This window comes from Ptychodera flava, chromosome 13 (assembly GCF_041260155.1).
Source record: "Ptychodera flava strain L36383 chromosome 13, AS_Pfla_20210202, whole genome shotgun sequence".
Lineage (NCBI taxonomy): Eukaryota > Metazoa > Hemichordata > Enteropneusta > Ptychoderidae > Ptychodera > Ptychodera flava.
In genome coordinates, this window is record NC_091940.1 from 24,978,890 (window position 1) to 25,001,681 (window position 22,792).

The window sequence follows — 22,792 nt, forward strand, 5'->3', positions numbered from 1 at the left end:
CAGTCCTACAATATGGCAACTCAAATTCAATGCAAAGTAAGCAGGCTATGAGTTGACATTTGTAATTGAGTGATGAGGCTGAAGAGGCTCGGTCTTTTAACCACACAGACTATTCTGCAACTGCAACAGATATCGCCAGCACGGTACAGTTATTGACGTCCATAGAATGGGCAGACCCAAAAAGTACAATCTCGCTTACCTAGATTTTATCGACCAACAGACTTATGCTAATCGTGAAATCACCAAGGATGACCTTTTGAAAAAGTTTCATGACAGATTCAGTCTACAAGCATCGTTTCAAAGTTGCGACACAAACTTGGCTGGGTACTTGAGCGAACACAATGTATTGTCAGCTGATCAGAGGTAAACAAAGCCAAAGTGAAGACTGGTGTTGCAACAACTGGCAGCAAGAGAACAGTTTGACAACGTCATTTATACAGATGAAAATCAGGTTGACCTTCAGCAATACACAATGACCGCTTGGAGGAAAACTGATGAGCCTTATATCGAATAGCCGAAACCAAAACACCCGTTTTTGGTAAGTGGCATATTGCAGAACTATGAAGGGAATAAATAAAAAGGTAACATTTTTTTCAAGTAATGTTGTCAATGTTTTCATGAACAAATAACAATTGTTTACTTTATTTCTGCTACACATCTGGGCAGGCATATCACAACATGAAGCCACAGACATTGCGATTTTCACCAACAGTATGAGTAGTGAAGGCTACCAAAGTGTTCTTCAGGAAGGTCCCTTGACATTTCTTTGTACCCATTTTCCAAATGGTCACTGCCTTTACCAGGATAACGACCTGAAGCACACCAGCCGATCAACCAAAGAATGAAAGGCAAGGAATGAGGTGAGCCATTGGCAATCTCCGACAGTGTCTCTGGTGAGCATTGTGAGGAGTTTCATATATAGTTACGTAGAACTTCCTTATTTCATTAAGTGCACGTGTCTGATCAGGGACAATTGTAAATGTAGTCAATGCAAATGCAAAGATATTGTGTACACTACAAACTCACCTTGTCCCTGAATTTAAGTGACCTGATATATCAAGAGCCAGTTATCATTATTTAACACTGCTCCACAATCTGCCTATGAGATGATCTACACATAACATCATTCAGTTGCCTCTGCCAGTAGATGACAGATTGCTAATTCTGGGTATATGGCTTATTTTTCTTTATAGGATCTGAATCCTGTTGAGAATATGTACCGGTAGGCTTCTATGAGGAGATTTCTCAGAACTCAAAAAAAGTTATTGTAGCACTGCCCCAGCAATACATGTATGTCATGTTATTTACATGTATCCATCCTACATGTACCTATCGATTCCCTAAAGACAGGCTAACACCTGTAGTAATGCACATACACACCATACCATAAGAGCCATGTCAACTAGGATTGCCTACTCATGTTCAATGGGAAGTAAACATGGTGAAATCACATCACCTTCAAACTATGCAACTCTGCCAAGTCATGGGTACAAGTTTTACTAATCCCCACCCACCAGAAATGTGCAAGTGTGCAATCCTAGTGCTACCCTCTTGATGTAACTACATGTAGCTGTTGAGTGTAGCGTTTGTGCACTGCAGTCATACAGGGATCTTCCCACTCTAAGTGCTGGACAATATCAATATTCATAATTAATTAACATTCCTAAGCTGTCATCATCTGAGGGTTTTTCATGGATTGATGCCTGAGGGCAAAAAAGCATTATTTTTCGATGGCTAACCTAGAGGAATTGGCCAAGCCTGGGTTTTGGAGTTTGCCCCTGACGATATGACCTGTCTTCTCTGCTAAACGTTGTTAACATTTGCATGTGGACAGGGATTTAAACATTGACCAAGTCTCACATAATAAATAGTGGTGACCCAGTTTCCAATTCCTTGCAATATTCCTGCAAAATATGTGGCAGCTTAAATGGTGCTGTACACAAACTTCTACTTGGTAATGTACATACATCTAATCAGACACCAATTCTTCGCGACTTGGTGGGATGGTGTGTAACACATCAGGCAGGAAAAGGGTTAATATAGCAGTGGAGCATGACAGAGCCTACCACTTGCCATTTGTATACATGTACACATGTCTTTGTTATATACAAGCGAAGACCAGCCCCTAGACCATGCAGTAGGTTGCGCCTGAATGCGACACGCATACCAGGCACATTCAATGAATGATGAATGGGGCGTCCTGGTGCTGACAAAGTGAAACTGGTTTGTCGTTTTAAAGTTTGTTACAAAATACAAAGTGCTGTCGTGATGCCAGCCATTAAAATAATAGTGTATCCCTCTAAGATATTTACCAAGCTGTGGAATCTTTTGAAATTTGTTATTCCTTTTGTTTATATAAGTGAATAAATACCCTCAATTTCTTTGGGTCCACATGCTTCATTCGAAACTTTTAAACGTAACACCAATGCTAAAAATGGCAAAGTCAAGCAGCAGTAAACCCAACTCCATCCTACAGTACTTTTGACCAACTTATCACCACAAAAGACAACATACTCCATTTTTCAGAAGCCAGTCAGCGCTCCACACAAAAAGCTAGCAATGTAGCTGATATACAGAAAAGATGCCGCCTGCCAAAGTTCAACCTGTCCTGACGTTGACAAGCAAGCTATAGCTTAACCCGCCCGCATGTTGACAGAAATACAAACTTGTTCAAAAAAAAGAAGGTGGTCCGGTACACGAATCAACATGGTCAGTGAGCAGCAGCATGTAAATTTTTGATGGATCACAAGAACATGTATACAGCAATGGGTGAATGAAGAGGAGAACCGTAAGCTTGATATTAAGCTTGTCTTGCAGTATGGCAACATCCCTGGCAACAGCAGTAAACTTACCAACAAAAATGAAGTTGACGAGGAGTTGGTGAAATTGGTACTACCACAAAATTCCTGTTTCAACAAACATACTTTGCGGTAAAGCCAAAGAACTGGTACAGATTCACAATCCTTCATTCAAGGGCTCAGTTGGCTGGACCTGCCAGTTTATGAGAAGACACTCTCTCACAGGATGCCGCCGAACATCTGTTGCCTAGCGGTTACAGGATAACTTAGCATCAAAGATTTCTGTGTTTCATTAGTTTGAAGTGGAACAGCACTGAAAGACCATTTATCCTCTAAATCTCACAGGTAACATGGAAGAAACGCCGGTGTATTTTGACCTGTTACTGAAAACTTCCATCGAAATAAAGGGGTTGGCGACCATGACCATCGCTGATTATTTTCAAAGGCGTTCAAAAACTTAATCTCCAGGTACCCGTAGCGATGATGGTTGAAATTCAGAAGAAAGGATGGTGTCAAGCAGAAGTGATGAAAGTCTGGTTACGGCGCATAGGCTTCCCCATACAAAGAAACACCAGTCTCTCCTCATGTTCGACTCTTTAAGTAGGTATTCCAAGTGAAAATTTTAAAATCACTAAATTGCTTTTTTAATGCAATTTCCAAAGAGTGCTTGGAAATGATGAAAAATGCTTTTTATCTGGTCAAAATCGGTTCAGTCATTCAAAAGTTATGAAGATTTTTGTGTATGTAAAACCTCGCGGCCGAAGGTCACAGTATTGAAAAAGTTAAAATTGCTAAAATTATAGATTTTAATAGGCTTGTTTTCCCTGAAATACATGACTCTGTAACAAATATGTTGCTAAAAGTATTTAAAAGTAACTTCTTTTTACAAAATAATTAAATCTTTGACCAAAGGAAATTTACTCTTTGACGTAAACGCATCCAAATATGACAGTTTGTCTGATTCTGCATCGCAGAAAAATTACAAAATGACTGAAAAATACAAATTTTGGCAGATTTACAGTCATTCTGATGCAAAATTATTGGTGAACTTACAAAGCATTGTTAATCTATATGCACTACTACTGTAGTGTAATTAAAAAAAAGGAAAGTTCATGCAGGAAATGTAATTAGATAGTCAGAAATGTAGAATGAAGTTTGACTTAACTGCAAAATGTGCCTTTGCCGGACAACCAAAAATAGGGTAAAATATGAAAATTAGCCATGTTTGTCAAAATCTAGTCAAGAACATTGACATTTAAAAAGTACAAACAAAGCCTATCAGCAAAGAAAAACAATTTTTCAACAAGTTTCAAATAGATATATGGTAAACTTTCTTCCCAGATCATTGTAATTTTGACCAAAAATGTCACTTTTGTACAAAACAAGTCATCGTTGATGACACAGTCCCCACTTGTTAATGGGTATTTTGATTACTGGTCCTCAGAGAGGATACAAGCCTCTTCATTAGGTCGGTGATAAAAATACTTTTGAATGAATTGGCTTGATACATGTCTGAGTTATAGTTCAGGACATGAAAAAATCGTAACAAAATGGTCGCACAGTGGCCATATTGGATCGCATCACAAAACAAATTGATGTGCATACATGTAGCTATGACATTGGTCGATGTCCTTATACCAACTTTGAATAAAATTGGTCGAAACATGCGGATATGCCTGAGAAATGGCTCTGTACATGAAAAAATCGTAATAAAATGGCCGTCTGGCGGCCATATTGGATTGTATCACAAAACAGATTAACGTGCATATGTATGACATAGGTCAATGTCCTTGTACCAACTTTGAATAAATCGGTTGAGATATGCCTGAGTTATGGCTCTGTACATGAAAAAATCATAATAAAATGGCCGCACAGCGGCCATTTTGGATCGTATCACAAAACAAATTGCCGTGCACAGCCATGACATTTGTCAATAAGCTTGTACCAACTTTGAATAAAATAGGTTGAAACATGCCTGAGTAATGGCTCTGTACATGAAAAAATCGTAATAAAATGGCCGCCTGGTGGCCATATTGGATCGTATCACAAAACAAATTGCCGTGCATATCTATGACATTGGTCAATGTCCTTGTACCAACTCTGAATAAAATCCGTTGAAACATGCCTGAGTAATGGCTCTGTACATGAAAAAATCGTAATAAAATGGCCGCCTGGCGGCCATATTGGATCATATCACAAAACAAATTGACGTGCATCTGTATGACATATGAAGTAATCCTTGTACCAAGTTTGAATGAAATCGCTCCAGGCATCTCAGAGATATCTGCGTGAACGGACGGACGCACGCACGGACGCACGCACGCACGCACGCACGCACGCACGCACGGACATGACCAAACCTATAAGTCCCCCCGGACGGTGTCCGTGGGGACTAAAAAGACATTCACATTGGGTGATAAAATATGAAAAGTTACCATGTACAAATGTATACGCGAAGTCTGAGCGAATATTTCATAGTGTCAGACCATCTTTTCTGGGTTTTTATCTGTAGAAAACCCTTTGTTATGAGTACCAATGAACATTCAGCAACAAAACTACTCTAAATGATGGAAAAATGTGACAGAAAAACCCATTTATGCAAATTTCTTCCTTTGAATGAGTGTGGCGTATACATATGTAGATATGCTGAGAACCTGCATGCCATGGCATGGTTAGTTAATCACTGGCTATGAAAATTTAAAGTTTTGAAATGTTTATGAAGTTCATATCAAAATTTTGATGAAGGAATATCTACTTTCGCAAAAATAACCTACACCAAATGTTGCCATGGCAACCATTCTTTTAATTAAATTATCAGTTATCAACAAATTCCTTTTGTATGCCAAGACAGCTCATCTCAGAACAGCCACTGGACATACTTATACACAAATGATTTTGCAACACCCTGAAAATTAAATGATCTTCAACAGCTCTGATTTACATTTTCATAATTTCCTAAACATGCATTTTTTGTTTTTTTATTAACGCCTCAATTATATAATTTGATATGACTGTACCATTAGAATATGTGAGGTTTCAATCTTACCATGATCCACAATATTTTTTGGTTGTTGGAAAAAATCAAATTGAAAGTAAATGGAATTTGAAACTGTTGTGAAGTAATCTTCAATTGCAGATACTACAACAGAAGAGTTCAGCACTGCCAAGATAGGAGTATAGCACACTGAATTTTAAACTTCAGAGTAATGAAAATGACTGAACTGTGTCACAATAAAGTTTCTTTTATTAAATCAATCATTTCATTTTTTCCTAAGATTGTAGAGACTAAGGATCGAGGATATTAGTAACTTTCAACCAGGAAAAAATACCAATATGTAGAAAGGATCAAAAGAAATCAACTTATTTTTTTCTTTACCTATTACAAAACCAGAAAGTAACACATAATTCTCATTTAAGTGATTGGGGCTACATGTAGTTTCATTCTTGTCGATGTTTGATAATGGAAAGGAACACAAAAAAAATAACTATAACTTAAACAATCATTATAAAAATATTTACGAATTAATCTCAAAAGCAACAAAATTCCAAGCATAACATTACACTATGGTTCAGAATGTTCATTTACAAAGTTCACTCAAAATGTTCTTTGAAAACGATTGTATTTTGACAGCCGTACCGGCAGCTACTCACTAAAAAGTCTGTGGAAAAAGAGTACTAAACATCGTTGTTTTTCAGGTCAACAAGTGATTGAATAAAAAAAAAATGTCATGAAACGGTAAAACAACAACTGATAAGTAACGTTTTTAAAGAGTAACTAGAAACGCCTAGCTGAGAGAAAATTTCATCCCGTTTCACAGAAACTGACTGCGTTTTCGAGCGCCGCAGCTATGAATGGCAGATCTGGGGAATCCCCGCAAAAATCGCTCACACTCCTCCAAAATGATGATTGTTCGCTTTTGAGCTGCATGATTCAGCTTGTCAAAAATATTTTTATTTTGTAGATAATTAATTAAATTTCTTATTTTTTTATTTCGTTTGTTAATTAAAAGTCATTTTAATGTTTTTAGAGGCTTTAAAAAATTCAAAACTCGCTAAAAAAGCGACTATTTGGCCAAAATTCAAACGAAAAACATGAAAATAAAGGTCGAATCATGGGCTATCTATCTATGAATACTTTCAGTCTCTATACGCTTGGGCTCAAATGCGATAGTACGCTGTGTATACACAGGCTCAGTGGTCTAAAAATAGTGCGTTGAAAACATGGCCGCCGCTCTCGCGGCGATGCACGATTTTTGCATCGAAATTTTTCACTCATTTTCGTTCGTATGACTTTGACACTCCAGGAAACGATTGAGAAGAAAGGGGTAACTTGAAGTATTGAGGTATTTGCTGATAATTTGCCAAATTAAACGAGAAAAAATGCTTCGAAAATTCCCACACGTTTACACACTGAGCGTTTTCAGAAGCCGTAGCATGTTCGTGTGGTATACCTACTTTAAGAGGCCATCTTGAAGATTCAGTTACCCGCAGTCGGCAAACCAGCAAATCAGAACGAAGCATTATACCAGGCAGGTGTACTGTGAAACTGAAACCACTTATGTTGTGATTAACAAGTCGTACAAAGATTACCTGAGAAATGAGAGGCTCCTGTTTATTCAACAGTATCTGTCAGAGACAAGCTCCAGGGAACGACCAAAATCTGTACTGAAACAAGAGTGTGTCACAATAGAGCGCAAGCATGGAGACTGCTGCAGGCCAAACCTGATACAGTTGAGAAATCATTCAAGGTCATTGGTATCAGCAATGCTCTCGACAGCTCTGAAGATCACCTCTATTGCTGCGCTGACACCCAAGAAACAGCCAAGATTGCGTAGCAGACCAACTTGAAGTAACGGTGTAAGATCGATATTGCAACAGCTCATTGTCCGACACCAAGTCCAACCATAGGCCTTCAGCGGCTGAAATTCTTGCCACATGCTTCAATTCAGATGATGACAGTAATTATTAACAAATTTCTCATGTTCTACTTAGATACAATGAACACTTGAACCCGGGCTTGAAAGTCATTCTGATTTATTTTATATGTATGCATACTTGCCTTTTTACAAATGCTTTGAACATACTGTATCTTTGATACATTGGGTCTTTTTTATTGACCATACATGCAGTGTTCTCCACGAGGGGTTTTTGACGGGCGGTGCGCCCGGCTTCTTTTTGTCGCCACCCACCTTTTATCTCGCCCGCCCATCTTTTATCTCGCCCGCCCACCTTTGTTGTCTGTAGCCTAAACTGTTTTCACAGTCAGTTATCCGAACAATATCTGAAAGCCTATTGTATAAAAATGACAGCAACTGACAACGTCGTGTAATAAAGAGGGGCCGTTCACACATCTGTCGGTTTGTTTTGCGACTGCATGCAATCCTCAATGTTCTCCCCAGGCTGTTTAACGGGATCGGCCCCGATCCTTTATTTTTTTCGCCCGATCCTCTTTCATATCCGCTGATACTCTTTAGTAAATGTGGTTGAAGACCTATTGTATCTCAGCGGCGATTTTGTCACGCTTTTATTTCAGCGAGCTTTTAGTGTGAAACGGCCATAGTGCCGATGAACATTGGCTAAGACTTCAATTCAAAAAGCTTGAAATGTGTTAAGCTGCCGACCGTACCATACAGACACGGTCCATTTTCATACAACGGACATGGTACAAGGCTCGGCGTTGCATTTTTGCCGGCGGGCACTCAGTCAAAGCATCTATACTATAGGCAACTACCATTGCCGCCAATGTCTCGTACTTGTAAGGATCCGAAGGTCAGGAAAAGTGATTTCGATCAGATGTGGCTAAAATCGTACGATTGGTTGACACAAATATCAGATGCAAAAAAGTATGGTACCTGGCGTGTTCAGGTGGTTGTGTATCCGAGCCGAGATAGCCATTTTGAGATCCGTGTACGTCCACATGACGTTGAAGCCATGTGTGTCTCTTCCTGTCACGCATTCGTAAGTTGCATGCGATTCACTCTATTGACTTTGAGAAGCAGTTGCGTTTGATCAAGTTTCAAAATCCGTGACCGTTTTAAAATATTAAAGGCACAATGAAATGAAGTAAAAAGAAACTGCACAAGCTAAAATCATCATTCGTGTGATCATCCGAATACAGCAGCTACGTACATACGGTTCTGTACTGTATGGTTCAAGGGTCGCGTGTGATCGAGATCAAGAGCGCCACACAAACATGCATGGCAGGCAGCCTACGCCGCGCAGTTGTCAGTTTTGTACGTTTGCCGAACTATGAGTCGATAAAATTTCAAATATTTCTCTTGGAAATACCTGGTATCATTTTTTTTCGGGCCTCTCTTTATTATGAATATAGTTTTAAAGTCAACGTATGTTTCTCTGCAGGCATGCTCCGCTGACTCCGCATTGTAACTTAGTGCAAATATTCAGTCCCGTATCAACTTTTCATTGACGCCGCACATAAAAAAGACGTTCATGGCTTTACCAATCTGGCTACAGACAAACATATAGTAACAGAGGATCATATGAAAATAATCGCAATCGTGCCACCATTTGCCACTGATTATTTCGAACACTGATTACTTCTCATGTATGCCTACTTTTGAATTTTCATGTTGGTATTGTGCAATACATTTACTAAATTGTGTATTGTTTGTATTTGTTCAATATTTTTTTTTCACTTTTGATGTTTTATCATTTATTTAATGTAAATAAAAAGGATTTAAATTTAAAAATAAATTGTATAGCTTGCCATTTATCACTGCTGAATGGAGAAAAATATCAAAAATGTCAGAAGTATATCTCATCACTGGAATGCCTTGTGAATAGTCCTGGTGATATGTAAATTGTATGCAAATATTATGCAAATAAATATGCTAATTAGCCGCCCGCCTTTAATTTTCATTTGTGGAGAACACTGACATGTATGAGTCTCATATGAGTCTCATATTTTTGATACCATTGCTGACTTCAGCATGAACATTTGAAACAAGCTTTCCCAATTACCGTACTCGTATGAGTATAAGCCCCCAGTTCGGCAACACTAAACGGCGGTAAAACTAGGGGAGGGGCTTATACTTGAGCAACCCCATGTTATCTGCCATGGATGCTTAATTTATGCTAATTTTATACATGATTTTTTTTCAACACCACTCGATCTTTCTATCGCTTTCAAAATCGACTTATACATCCAAAGAAATTGATTGGACAATCACTGAATACAGAAGTGACATTTTGGTGAAATTTCAGCATCGAAAAACATAGGGCCAAAGTCCCTGAAGCTTCTATAGACATGGATAAAAAATTAAGTATTTCCTGACTGTATGAAATTATCTCACTAAGGTCATCCTAGGGACCCGTAAACCAAATATTAAAGCTGTCTGACCAGCGGTTTTGAAAAAACAAGCGACTCAACAGTTGACAGAGATCTGCTGTGTTATGTAGAGAATAAGTTTTTGTGACACCTGTATTGATGAAGAAGGTGGATATCTTTGATAGCTCATTTCAGGATGGAAAAAAAAATTCCGTAAAAATAAAGATTTGCATATTTCATCACAATTTTAACATATCTAAGTTGGGTTATCCTTAGGGACCTGTAAACCAAATAACAAAGCTGTCTTTTACGCCTTTTTTGGAGCTAATTTGCATATTTTAAACAATATCAAAAAATTAATAAAAAAAGTTTCTCAAAATCATATATTTTATCCACACAACAAATATCAAATCAGTAAGTACTGCGGCTCTCTATATATTTCACTGGACGGACGCCTCACAAACGGATACATAATACATACATACATACCGGGGTACATACATACATACATACATACACACATACATACATACATACATACATACATACTGACAGTGCACGCCGGACAGATACCCATCCCAATACTGTAGCTTCTATAGACTATATTAGTCTATAGTAGCTAATAAACGAGAGTTAATTACATTCTAATTAAAGTAAACAAGACTTGCTTAAATCAAGATTTTCGTCATAAAAAAACAACATATCTGTCAGGTTATAAAGAATCTTAAGCTAGTTATTTTATCAGTATTTTCATCCTATTAACCAAGCACATTTTAACTTTCAAATTAACATTGCAAGTAAGTTCTATTGAATAAGTTGCGCCTGTAGGTACTCAGAGAAAGCACATTGAAGAGACAAATGTTTGAAACTTGAGAAGTTCAAGGTCATCAAAAGCATCATGTAACACTTTCATTGCACTGTTTACACAGATTGCATAATTGCTATAAATAGCACATGAGGAATCTTACAGCCCAGCTTTACCATAAAAACCCTATCACTTTGACCACTCTTTTAATTGACCACTTTATTTTTTTCCTCAAAAAGTAATTTTATTTTATCCTTACCAAGTCAACCATAAATGGAAATTAGAACTTTCTCTATCTCTATTTATTTGACCACCCTATCATGACAAACTATTATGAGCAATTTCTTTTAGATACCATACAGGGCACAATAAATGACGGTTCAGAATATGTCAAAGTTGGGATTCAGGAAAGTTGTTTTAATCCTCCAAGATGGTAAGCATTTCACTATGAACTGTCAAAAAAAGTTGAACTTTCTGATAATTCTACACTAAAATTATTTTGGCTTTGATGATTTCCTAATTAATTCAATTATTTAAAATCATATCAATTATTTTTTCTGGGTGAATTGATAGGGTTTAAACAGTACAAGAATTACATACAATGTAAGTCAAATTTTGACCAAAAATGACAAAAAAATTCCTTAAAAATAAAGATTTGCATATTTCATCACAATTTGAACAAATCTAAATTGGGTTATCCCTAGGGACCTGTATACCAAATAACAAAGCTGTCTGACCAGTGGTTATGAAGAAGAAGATTGTTTACCAAAAACGCCTTTTTTGGCATTAATTTGCCTATTTTCAACAATATCAAAAAATTAAAAAAAAACAGTTTCTCAAAATCATATTTTTCATCTACACAACAAATATCAAATCAGTAAGTACTGCGGTTCTCAAGATATTTGAGTGGACGGACGCCTCACAAACGGACATACATACATACATACATACATACATACAGACTGACGCCGGACGCCGGACGGATACCCATCCCAATAGTTTCTATAGACTATAGTCTATAGTAGCTAAAAAACCCAAACTTGAAACAAAGAGGTCATATATGCTGCTGATCAACAGTAATGTGATTCTGAACAGGCATGTATTGCCTACATGGAAAGGCAACTCAATATTCCTGTATCAACCTGTCTACACATATTGTGAAAACAACAACATAGCAGTGAAAATTGTAATAGTCACCAGGAAAAGTCTTCACAAATGAAATGATAATTGCTTCAAACAAAGACACTGCATGTTTTAAAGGATGAAAAGATTGTGGCTGTGAATGAAAATAAACAATGGCAGACATGAGTGAAACCATTCCATTTAGGCAACGGGGGTGAGCAGGGTCAAAAAATCAAGATAGTACCCCTTTTCCTGCCGAGCGCCCTTGTCCGTTATCCTCCCTAGTCAGTAGAAAACCGTCCCATAATATGTGCCTGCAAAAGATTGGCTCTCCTGCATGTTATCCTGCCAGGCATTTGGCAGAAATCGCCCATTTTCAGGGTAGTTTTAGCCGTACTTATACGTGTTAGACTTCGATAATTTCTACATGCCCGTAGACAGGGGAAGGAGCTCAAGGGTTGCTGCAGAAAAAAATTGAGGTCACCGGCTTTGTTTGCCCCTGGGAGTGCGTCATTTTATTGCCGTTTCATGTTTATTTTTTCGGAAATAAACTCCTTCAGTATTACGCACGTCCGCTAGGCACAAACATCACCTCACTCGTCTGTTAGTCAGAGACCCTGAGGGTCGTGCTAGGGGTGCAGCAGCACCGTCAAACCTGTCCTGTTTCCCCAGGGTAGGGTCAATTGAATACGTACCTCCAACGACTTGGCAGTGTAGCACAAAAACTACGTTTTTGCCGTTGTATTAACGACATGGCTGAGCCATTGAAGCACAGCTCCACGTATTTAGCCAGCTCAGTTGGGAGTTGGCTTACGAGTGTTACCGTTCATTACTGACTTAATCGAGTGGTCCTCAGTCAGGTACGGGTTTGTACCGACATGGCTTGGGCTGCAGCTAACCAGTGATAACCAGTCACTACACCAAGTCTTCAGTTCACTTTTGCGATGCACGGGTGCAACGCAATATGCTTCCATTGTTCTAGCCATCGACGTGTCCACATGCCTGGCAGCCATATTGTACTGCTAGCTGGTTTGCATAACAAAAGCAGTCCCTGCTAAATGCAGGCGGTATCCCCTTAGCATATTGACCTTATGTCACCTTTTGAATTCTCTGTACGCAAACAGCGTACGTAGTTACTAATGCGTCGGCAAGAGGATACGTTTGCCTGCAAACCAGAGCCAATACTTCGGACGATGGAATAAATAAAAAATCCAAAGCTACGTCCATTGAATGGCACGGCCAAGGCGGTGAAGGTCGTTGCCTGGCTTGAACTTGCAGAGCTGAAGCCCAGCTTAGTATGTCGGACACCAGTTTGTAATGGTATTTCCGAGTCGTTCATATCCATTCCATCGGAGGAACAAGTCGAGCCGTCCCGTCAAAATACGTTCTCATTTTCAGTCACGCACAACTGAATAAGTGACTTTCGTCTCGCACCATCGGCACCATCTGCCAAGTCGTTTGCAAGAGGTAGCCTTCTAGATTAGCATTGCCGAGTTGGTCAAGTTCGGCAGCAATCTGTAAAGTGCCAGGCAGCCAAGTACGTCCAACTCCGCCAGAAAACGTCACCATGCTATCCTGCCAAGTCCGCTAAAAAGCGGTAAAAAAAACCCAGCCCCCCTCGGGTGTGGGGGACTGGCGGACAGGTTTCTGCACCTTTCCCTGTCTATTGACTTCCTGCGAACCCATTTCAAGGGGAAAAGGCGTTCCTTGTCAGAAAACCTCTCCTCGGATGATCCCTAAACGCACAGGGGATAGCAAAACGTAGTGCCGTCGACTTGGCAGGAAAGGGGGTACCCAAAAAGGGCCCGATTTCCACCGGGTTGGGAGAATAACGGTCACCAGTGCTTAGATTCTGGCTACACCGAATTTCAAGCGGATTTTCACCGATTTGGCAGGAAAAGGGGTACTGGAAAAACGTGTCATTTTCCTTACGATGCTGTCAAGGGAACTCCAGTTTCCCATTGTTTTAACATCTTTTAATAGTTTCTTTGTTATCTAAAAGTAATTTTACAAAGTTAAATGACCAAATATACTCTCCCAACCTTTCTGTATTTGAGTTACACTAGAGTAGGGGCTTATAAACAGATATTATGCATTTTCTAAAATCCTCTGAAAAATAATCGCAATCATACCAATCCATAATCCAATGACAGTGATCGGAATTCGGAAGACAATAGTTGTAAACATAGATACAACACAGCACAGAACAGACAGTAAATAGACGGTACACAAACAAAGTCACATTCATGAAAGAAAGATATATGGACCTCTGGCCAGAAGACCAAGAAGTGATGTCAGGTGTTTCAGTAGGGGGCTTATATACAGTAGGGGGCTTATATACACTCGGACGAATACGGTAAATGTAACTAAAACACTACAGGTTTTTTGGGCCTTCTACTGTTCCCAGCATAGACATCCTATATATAATGAATTATTCATGAGCCCACTACAGCAGCGACACGCTGTCTCCCAGATATTGACACCCAACAGAAATATATAACACTATTGCTGCCGTTTCACACTAGCATTGTCCTAAAGATTCGCCCAATATATAGTACACATATAAAAACGTATATGTAAGTATTTTACTAATACATGAAAGAAATTATGTAAAGTCTATCCAAATTATGCTGACACAGGCAAGTGGTTATGTCCTAATCTCGTTACAGCACTACTGCTAGTTAAGCCTAGAAACCAATTCGTACAAGAAAGGTAGGGCTTTATTTTAAAATCGAAATGATACGTTTTTGGTTACGATGAACGTGTGAGTGACTATCTCTTCTCTTCCATTTTGTGCGAAAAATGAAAAAATTGAACCAGTGAGTTTTAGGTATTGCAAGTGCAGATGAATGGTACAAAAAATGTCCATAGTAAACAATGGTTTTTGCATGGGTCATCGGTAGCTTGAGGATAGCTGGCCTGATTTTTTTAGTGCTTCGTTCATAAATACAAAAATTCACACTTGAGATCTTGAGATGCCGTACTATTGCATCGTTTTTCGATTTTTAAACATTTGCATAAATTACTGTGATTTTACATTTGTACCACCGTCTGTGGTTTAACAAAACACACATTGCTTGCGCCCAATATATAAACAATGGCATCTATCGGCTGCAAATTCATCGCCGCTGTCGTGCCAATCACGTGCTTCAACATATTTAATTCATCAGCTACGAATGTAAAAATCAAAATCAATAATCTTTGGATGCTGTTCTACAATTGCTTTTATTTTTAAATATTTGCTTAAATTATTGTATTTTTACATTTTTACCGCTGTCTGTTGTTCGGCAGCACACATTACTCACGTCCTATAGAAAATAATGGCGTCTACCAGCTGTAGGGTATAAATTCTTTGCCACTATCAGGGCAAAGTAGATGACAAATTTGAATTTCGAAAATTAATTTTCACCTCACTGTGACACAAGAAGCAGCGCCTAGCTGTCTTAACCCTTTTCCTGCCGAGCGCCCTTGTCCTTTATCCTGCCAAGTCAGTAGAAAATAGCGTCAATGATGACACTGTGCTCCTCAGTGCATTTAGCGGTAGGGATGCAAGGAGAGAGGTTTGGGGAATGTTGCTGAGAAAGATGCACAGAAAGGGTTGAAATGTGAAACTGTAATAAAACTTATTGATTTTTTAGCAGTGAGCGTCCAGCTTGGTAAACATGCCATCTTGTACATGAAGGCAAAAAACATAATTTTCACATGTCCACCAAACTTGGAATTTGCATACATGTACATAGATCATCCAAATTGATTTATCTGCAAGATTTTGTATGTTCCTTGCTACAAAATTCTGACCCAATTGAATTATAACAGGAAAACATGCACGCATGATTGGACGTACAGTGTGGACTGTGTATTGCATGCACTACATCTGCCGTGATGATTGATTGCCAGACGACAACACTGCATCAAAGAACTGTAGTTTAAAACGAAAATATAATTCTAAACAAGTCATTGACAATGACATAGTAATAGGAGTATTAGTCTTGATGGGGCAGGGAAATGTGGTCATTAAGAAGTATCACTGGATTGATATGTTGAGATCTATGGGCACATAGGTCTATGTCGTTGTTCCTAATTTGAAACACATGAGGCATGTCTAAGTTATGGTTCTAAATTGGGAAAAAAGATCAGACCTGTAGCTGTATTGGCCAGCCAAGAAATACATATGCGCATAATAAATGAGGTACAAGATGTGACATTTTAAGGTCTAATATCCTATCAAAATTGAAGGGTATAGAAATTGTGGTTACTGAGATATGCATATATATGTATAATCAAGGTCAAAGGTCATTGAGGTCACATGACATTTTGAAAAAAAACATGTATTGCTAATAAATCCCTATATGCCAAAAATTAGACCTCTACCTCTATTCGCTTGCCCAGAATTAGATATGTGCATAATAAATGAGGTAAAGCGTGTGTTGTCATAAGGTCTCCCATCCTACTAAATATAAAGGGCATAGCACTTGTGGTAATTATTTATTGACATAAACGTATATTTTAGGTAAAAAATCAAGTTCACATGACATTTTGTCAAAAATTTTCTATCCTATAGTTATCCCTATATACGAAAAATCATACATCCAGCTGTATTGGCTTGCTCAGAATTAGATATGCACATAATTAATGAGGTACAGTATGTGGCGTCATAAGGTCTCCCATCATACCAGATATGAAGGGTGTGGCACTTGTGGTTACTGAGTTATGGACAAATATGTATATTTGAGGTCAAAGGTCATTGAGGTCACGTGACATATTGTCAAAAAAAATTGTTTTGCTAAGTTATCCCTATATACCAAAAATCAGACCTCTAGCTCTATTGGCTCGCTCAAAATTAGATATGTGCATAATTAATGAGGTATAATATGTGGCATCATCCCATCATACCATATATGAAGGGTGTAGCACTTGTGGTTACTGAGTTATGGACAAATACGTATATTTGAGGTCAAAGGTCACCGAAGTCACGTGACATTTTGTCAAAATGTCTGAGATATCTGTGTGAAAGGATGGACGAACGGACACAATGACCCGGACACCATGACCCAATCTATAAGCCCCCTGGACTTCATCCGTGGGGACTAAAAACTGTGTCACTGCATCCTTTTTGCACTAGAATACGATGAGAAACTAAATTTTTATTTTTCTTGGCCTTATACATGAGCGTCTAGGGAGAACTGACTTATACATGGGAGTCTATGGAGAACTGCCTTATACATGGGAGTCTATGGAGGTGTAAACTAAAAAGTCCTCCAAGTCTAACACGGCCAAATTTGATTGCATTGTGAAACAAATCGACGTGCATCTGTATGGGGTAGGGTACTATCCTTGTGCAAAGTTTGAAAGAAATTGACCAGGGCATGTCTGCGTGAACGGACGGACGCACGGACGCACGGATAGACGGACATGACCCAATCTATAAGTCCCCCCAGACTTCGTCCGTGGGGACTGACAAACTTTCTTCGTGTCATTGATAGCCTTGATTTTCTTTGGATATTGAATGGACACATTTATTAAAGACGTCACTTTAGCTTGTCATTGACAGTGAAACGATTTTTTGCAGAAACTTGATTGGTCCAGCCAAGTACACATGCTTGTACACATATACATGAGTATATGTATTTTTCTTGAGACAAAAAGGGTTGGGCCAAACACAACTCTTGTAAAACACAAGACACAATGACACAATGATATATATATGTTCATTTAAATTACTCAATCTTTGAGAGTATTCATTGTTTTAATGATTATGATAACATTTTAGCTCAGATATATTTTCATTTCATATTTTGATATGATCAAGAAATGTTTGATGTTCACTTCTACATCATTAAACTGGAGGTATCTGCAAAAAATATTAAAATAATTCAGAATCACATAATTTCTTGTATAAGTTATAACAGTTTGAAATAGGCCGAATGGACAATTGTAGTAGTTCTACTTTTGAATTGTTGCTTTAATGTTAACATGCAAAATTTTAATTCACAAACTTTATGATATGAAAATGGATATGCTTACTGCAATTACTGTTGACAATTTCCCTTTGCCATGACTCTTAATAAAATTTAATTTAAAACTGACAGTCAAGCTCAATGCCATTTCAATTGGAAGGCAACAGAAATTACCTTTCAGCTATTGGCCCACCCTAGGTGGTTTCTTGTGAACCATAATTGTGTACTTAAGGGGTCTTCATCCAATACATCACATGATGAGATGACCTTGACTTGACCTTTCAGAAAACCTCGTTTTTCTCCTTTTCCTTTGTATTATGACTCCGTTTGTGAAAGTTTCCTTTGAAATTATGGTTTTTACTGTCAAACTGAGTAGTTGCAGGCCAAACGTTGATTCAAGCAAAGTATGTAAAACTTTTGATAGACTCCAGGATGGACGGGGCTCACAGTACAGCGGCAAACATGCCAAAGCAAAGCCTGTGTACTGTACCCTGTAGTATCGAACAGCAACAATGTTTGCTTCACGTACCAGGGAATTTGTAACTTTGTAGAAATGAGAGTAAACTGTTTCAATACATTGCAACTTTGTAGGAAGGAGGGTAAAATGTTTCAACATCTTACAACTTTCGATTGTTTGCTGTAGTTTTCTGTTGAGGGGCACTGTCTAGAAAATCAATCGCCACTACATTCGCCAAACTGGAATTTTTGTAGCCATTTTTAATTTTTTGTAGCATTTGGCTAATTGGCGATCGGGTATCGGGAGCCCTGCCGTTTCACAGAAACTGACTGCGTATTCGAGCGCCACAGCAATGAACGAACGGTCGGGGAATCCCCACGAAAATCGCTCACACTACGTACTCGTCCAAAACATTGATTGTTCACTTTTTAGCTGCATGATTCACTTGCCAAAAATATTTTTATTTTGTAGATAAATAATTAAATTTCTCAGTTTTTTATTTCGTTTGTTAATGAAAAGTCATTTTAATGTTTTTAGATGCTTTAAAAATTTCAAAACCCGCTAAAAAGCGACTATTTGGCCAAAATTCAAACGAAAACCAAGCTCGAATCATGGGCTATTTCTGTATGAATACTCTTAGTCTCTACTCTCGCCGATGCACGATTTTTGCACCGAAATTTTTCACTCATTTTCGTTGGTATCACTTTGAAACTCCAGGAAGCGATTGAGAAGAAAGGGTTACCTTGAATTATTGAGGTTTTTGCTGATAATTTGCCAAATTAAATGAGAAAAAACACTACGAAAATTTCCACAGGCTTACACACTGAGTGTTTCAGAGGCCTTTCATGTTCGTGTGGTACAACATGTGATCATGGAGGTAGTAGGAGACTGAGGTTTCTTGCACGGTCGCGCCGATGAAATGGGAAGCTTAAATTTTCGCTCGTAATTTTGCAAACGAAATCGTAAATCCACTCAAAACTTCGTATTTTTTTTTACATATTTGAAACCCATGAGGAACGTAATTCATTCTCCCCTGCACAGTAAAAAGGAGATCGAAACGACATGCATGTCAGACCATGGAGGTAGTAGGCTACCCCAATCTCAGAACAGAACAAAAACAATTTGATCGAGCATGGACGTTCTAACGTAAATGCATCATTGTCTATCGCATTTTCATGTAAGCCAATACACTCACACGTACACTCTAAGTTCAATTATAATGTCAATCAATCCAACACGATACTATTTTCGCTGATAGTGAGAGTGCAGCGTGAATGGTATGCTTTAGTCGTTAGATAACACTGATCACGTGGTGTGACAAAATAGTTTTACGGAAGTTGTTGACGGAAATGACGTCAACTTTGCCTCTCCCAACTCTATAAGCTTCCTCAGTTACGTAACTTCGTCGCTAAAAATTGCCCCATAATATGTGCGTGCAAAAGATTGGCTCTCCTGCACGTAATCCTGCCAGGCATTTTGGCAGAAATCGCCCATTTTCAGGGTAGTTTTAGCCGTACTTATACGTGTTAGACTTCGATAATTTCTACATGCCCGTAGACAGGGAAGGAGCTCAAGGGTTACTGCAGAAAAAAATTGAGGTCACCGGCTTTGTTTGCCCCTGGGAGTGCGTCATTTTATTGCCGTTTCATGTTTATTTTTTCTGAAATAAACTCCTTCAGTATTGCGCACGTCCGCTAGGCACAAACATCACCTCACTCGTCTGTTTGTCAGAGACCCTGGGGGTCATGTTACGGGTGCGGCAGCACCGGCAAACCTGTAATGTTTCCCAGGGTAGGGTCAATTGAATACGTACCTTCAACGACTTGGCAGTGTAGCACAAAAACTACGTTTTTGCCGTTGTATTAACGACATGGCTGAGCCATTGAAGCACAGCTCCACGTAGTTTAGCCAGCTCATTTGGGAGTTGGCTTACGAGTGTTACCGTTCATTACCGACTTAATCGAGTGGTCCTCAGTCAGGTACGGGTTTTTACCGTCATGGCTTTGGCTGCAGCTAACCAGTGATAACCTGTCACTACACCCAAGTCGTCAGTCTCACTTATGCGATGCACGGGTACAACGCAATATGCTTCCATTGTTCTAGCCATCGACGTGTCCACATGCCTGGCGGCCATTGTACTACTAGCTGGTTTGCATAACAAAAGCAGTCCCTGCTAAGTGCAGGCGGTATCCCCGTAGCATTGACCTCATGTCACCTTTTGAATTCTTTGTACGCAAACAGCGTACATAGTTACCAATGCGTCGGCAAGAGGATACATTTGCCTGCAAACCAGAGCCAATACTTCAGACGATGGAATAAATAAAAAATCCAAAACCACGTCCATTGAATGGCACGGCCAAGGCGGTGAAGGACGTTGCCTGGCTTGAACTTGCAGAGCTGAAGCCCAGCTTAGTACGTCGGACACTAGTTTGTAATGGTATTTCCGAGTCGTTCATATTCGTTCCATCGGAGGAACAAGTCGAGCCGTCCTGTCAAAAATACGTTCTCATTTTCAGTCACGCACAACTGAATAAGTGACTTTCGTCTTGCACCATCGGCACCATCTGCCAAGTCGTTTGCAAGAGGTAGCCTTCTAGATTAGCATTGCCGAGTTGGTCAAGTTCGGCAGCAATCTGTATAGTGCCAAGCAGCCAAGTACGCCCAACTCCGCCAGAAAACGTCACCATGCTATCCTGCCAAGTCCGCTAAAAAGCGGTAAAAAAAACCCAGCCCCCCTCGGGTGTGGGGGACTGGCGGACAGGTTTCTGCACCTTTCCCTGTCTATCGACTCCCTGCGAACCCATTTCGAGGGGAAAAGGCGTTCCTTGTCAGAAAACCTCTCCTCGGATGACCCCTTAAATGCACAGGGGATAGCAAAACGTAGTGCCGTCGACTTGGCAGGAAAGGGGGTACCCAAAAAGGGCCCGATTTCCACCGGGTTGGTAGAATAACCGTCACCAGTGCTTAGATTCTGGCTACACTGAATTTCAAGCGGATTTTCACCGACTTGGCAGGAAAAGGGTTAAAGACACTTGTCTGTTAGTGCTGTTTTGTCCTTGCTTATCCAGTTACGAAAATTAAGGGCTATTTGATAGCCTTTTAACACTGCGACAAAGGAAAAATCACATACGTATCACGCTCCACTTATCAGCAATCGCTTGTAATATTTGTCACAAATTAACTGACTGTGAATGTGATTAATGCAAACAAACAAAATGGCTGTTATGTAGCAAGGAATTTCAACGATTGTCAATGTTCTGAAGTATACACAAACAGACACATCTATCGTTCACTTTTGGTAAAACGAAATGCAACATGGCTCTGAAATAGACATATTCCAATAGAATTTTCTCAGGCAGTACTGTACATGTATGGTATGATCAGAAGATCAATGCCTCACTTTAAGCTTTCTTTGATCTGTACACGTCGGTATGGGTATACCAGTGTTTCCCCCGGGTTCCAAAATCTTATAGCAAATTTTGCTAGAAGCCCTAAAAATTATTCGCCAAACCAGATATTCAAATAGCCAAGCCGATACCACTGATCGCAAATGATGTCATTTCTTTCTTATTAATATGTAAAAAAAAAAGTTTGTCTGCATTGTCCGCAAGAATGACGGAAATAAACCCTGTTAGTGCTACTATGGATACTAAGAGTCACACCAATTTATGGTTCAGATTACAAGGTGCCAACATCAGCCACGAATACAACATGAAATTTGTTCGAATTTCAAGCAATACTTGTCTAAAGTTAGGCGTATATGCAGCTATATTTAGTAACAAACCTGAAATCGCTATCAGTGCTGTACTGTACATATTGTGCTTTAGACAATGGCACGAAACCTGATTCAGCATACTAGTTTTTCAAACAAATCAGATATCCATTCTCGTAGCAGTTCAAAGTAAAATACACTCAGACTTAAGAAATGTGTGCATTTAAGACTTTCGCTACATTTGCTTTACGCTTGAATTTAGCAAGTAATGCTCGGACAGCGCACAGCACATCGATGACGCGTGGTTCAGGGGTCATCACCAAAGACGTCAGTGTGTAGACACGGCCAGCTTGAATCATGCTACCGATCACGGGAATCATGGATCATAAATCCAAATGTTGAAGTCTATTACGTAAACAGAACCGTAAAATATAAAATATGTATGGGTTTGATATGGAGAAACATCTTTTTGTTATACTGACAATCAAGTTAAAAGCTGAAATATCGCGACAAGAATTGGGTATTTGCAAGATATGAATGCCGAAGTATGTTGACTTGGCGGACAAGCCCCGAGCGAGCGCCTTCTCTGAAAATCTGTTGACGATGTCACGTCACAATACACTGAAAATTCTCGCGAATTAATCTTTAAGGAA

General features: G+C 39.1%; 1 protein-coding gene across 2 annotated transcripts in view; it reads right to left on the reverse strand.

Moving 5' to 3' along the window:
- Window positions 1–22,792, reverse strand: part of LOC139147938 (uncharacterized) — an 83,339-nt gene that overhangs the window by 57,334 nt on the left and 3,213 nt on the right. The gene's annotated exons all lie outside the window — the stretch shown is intronic.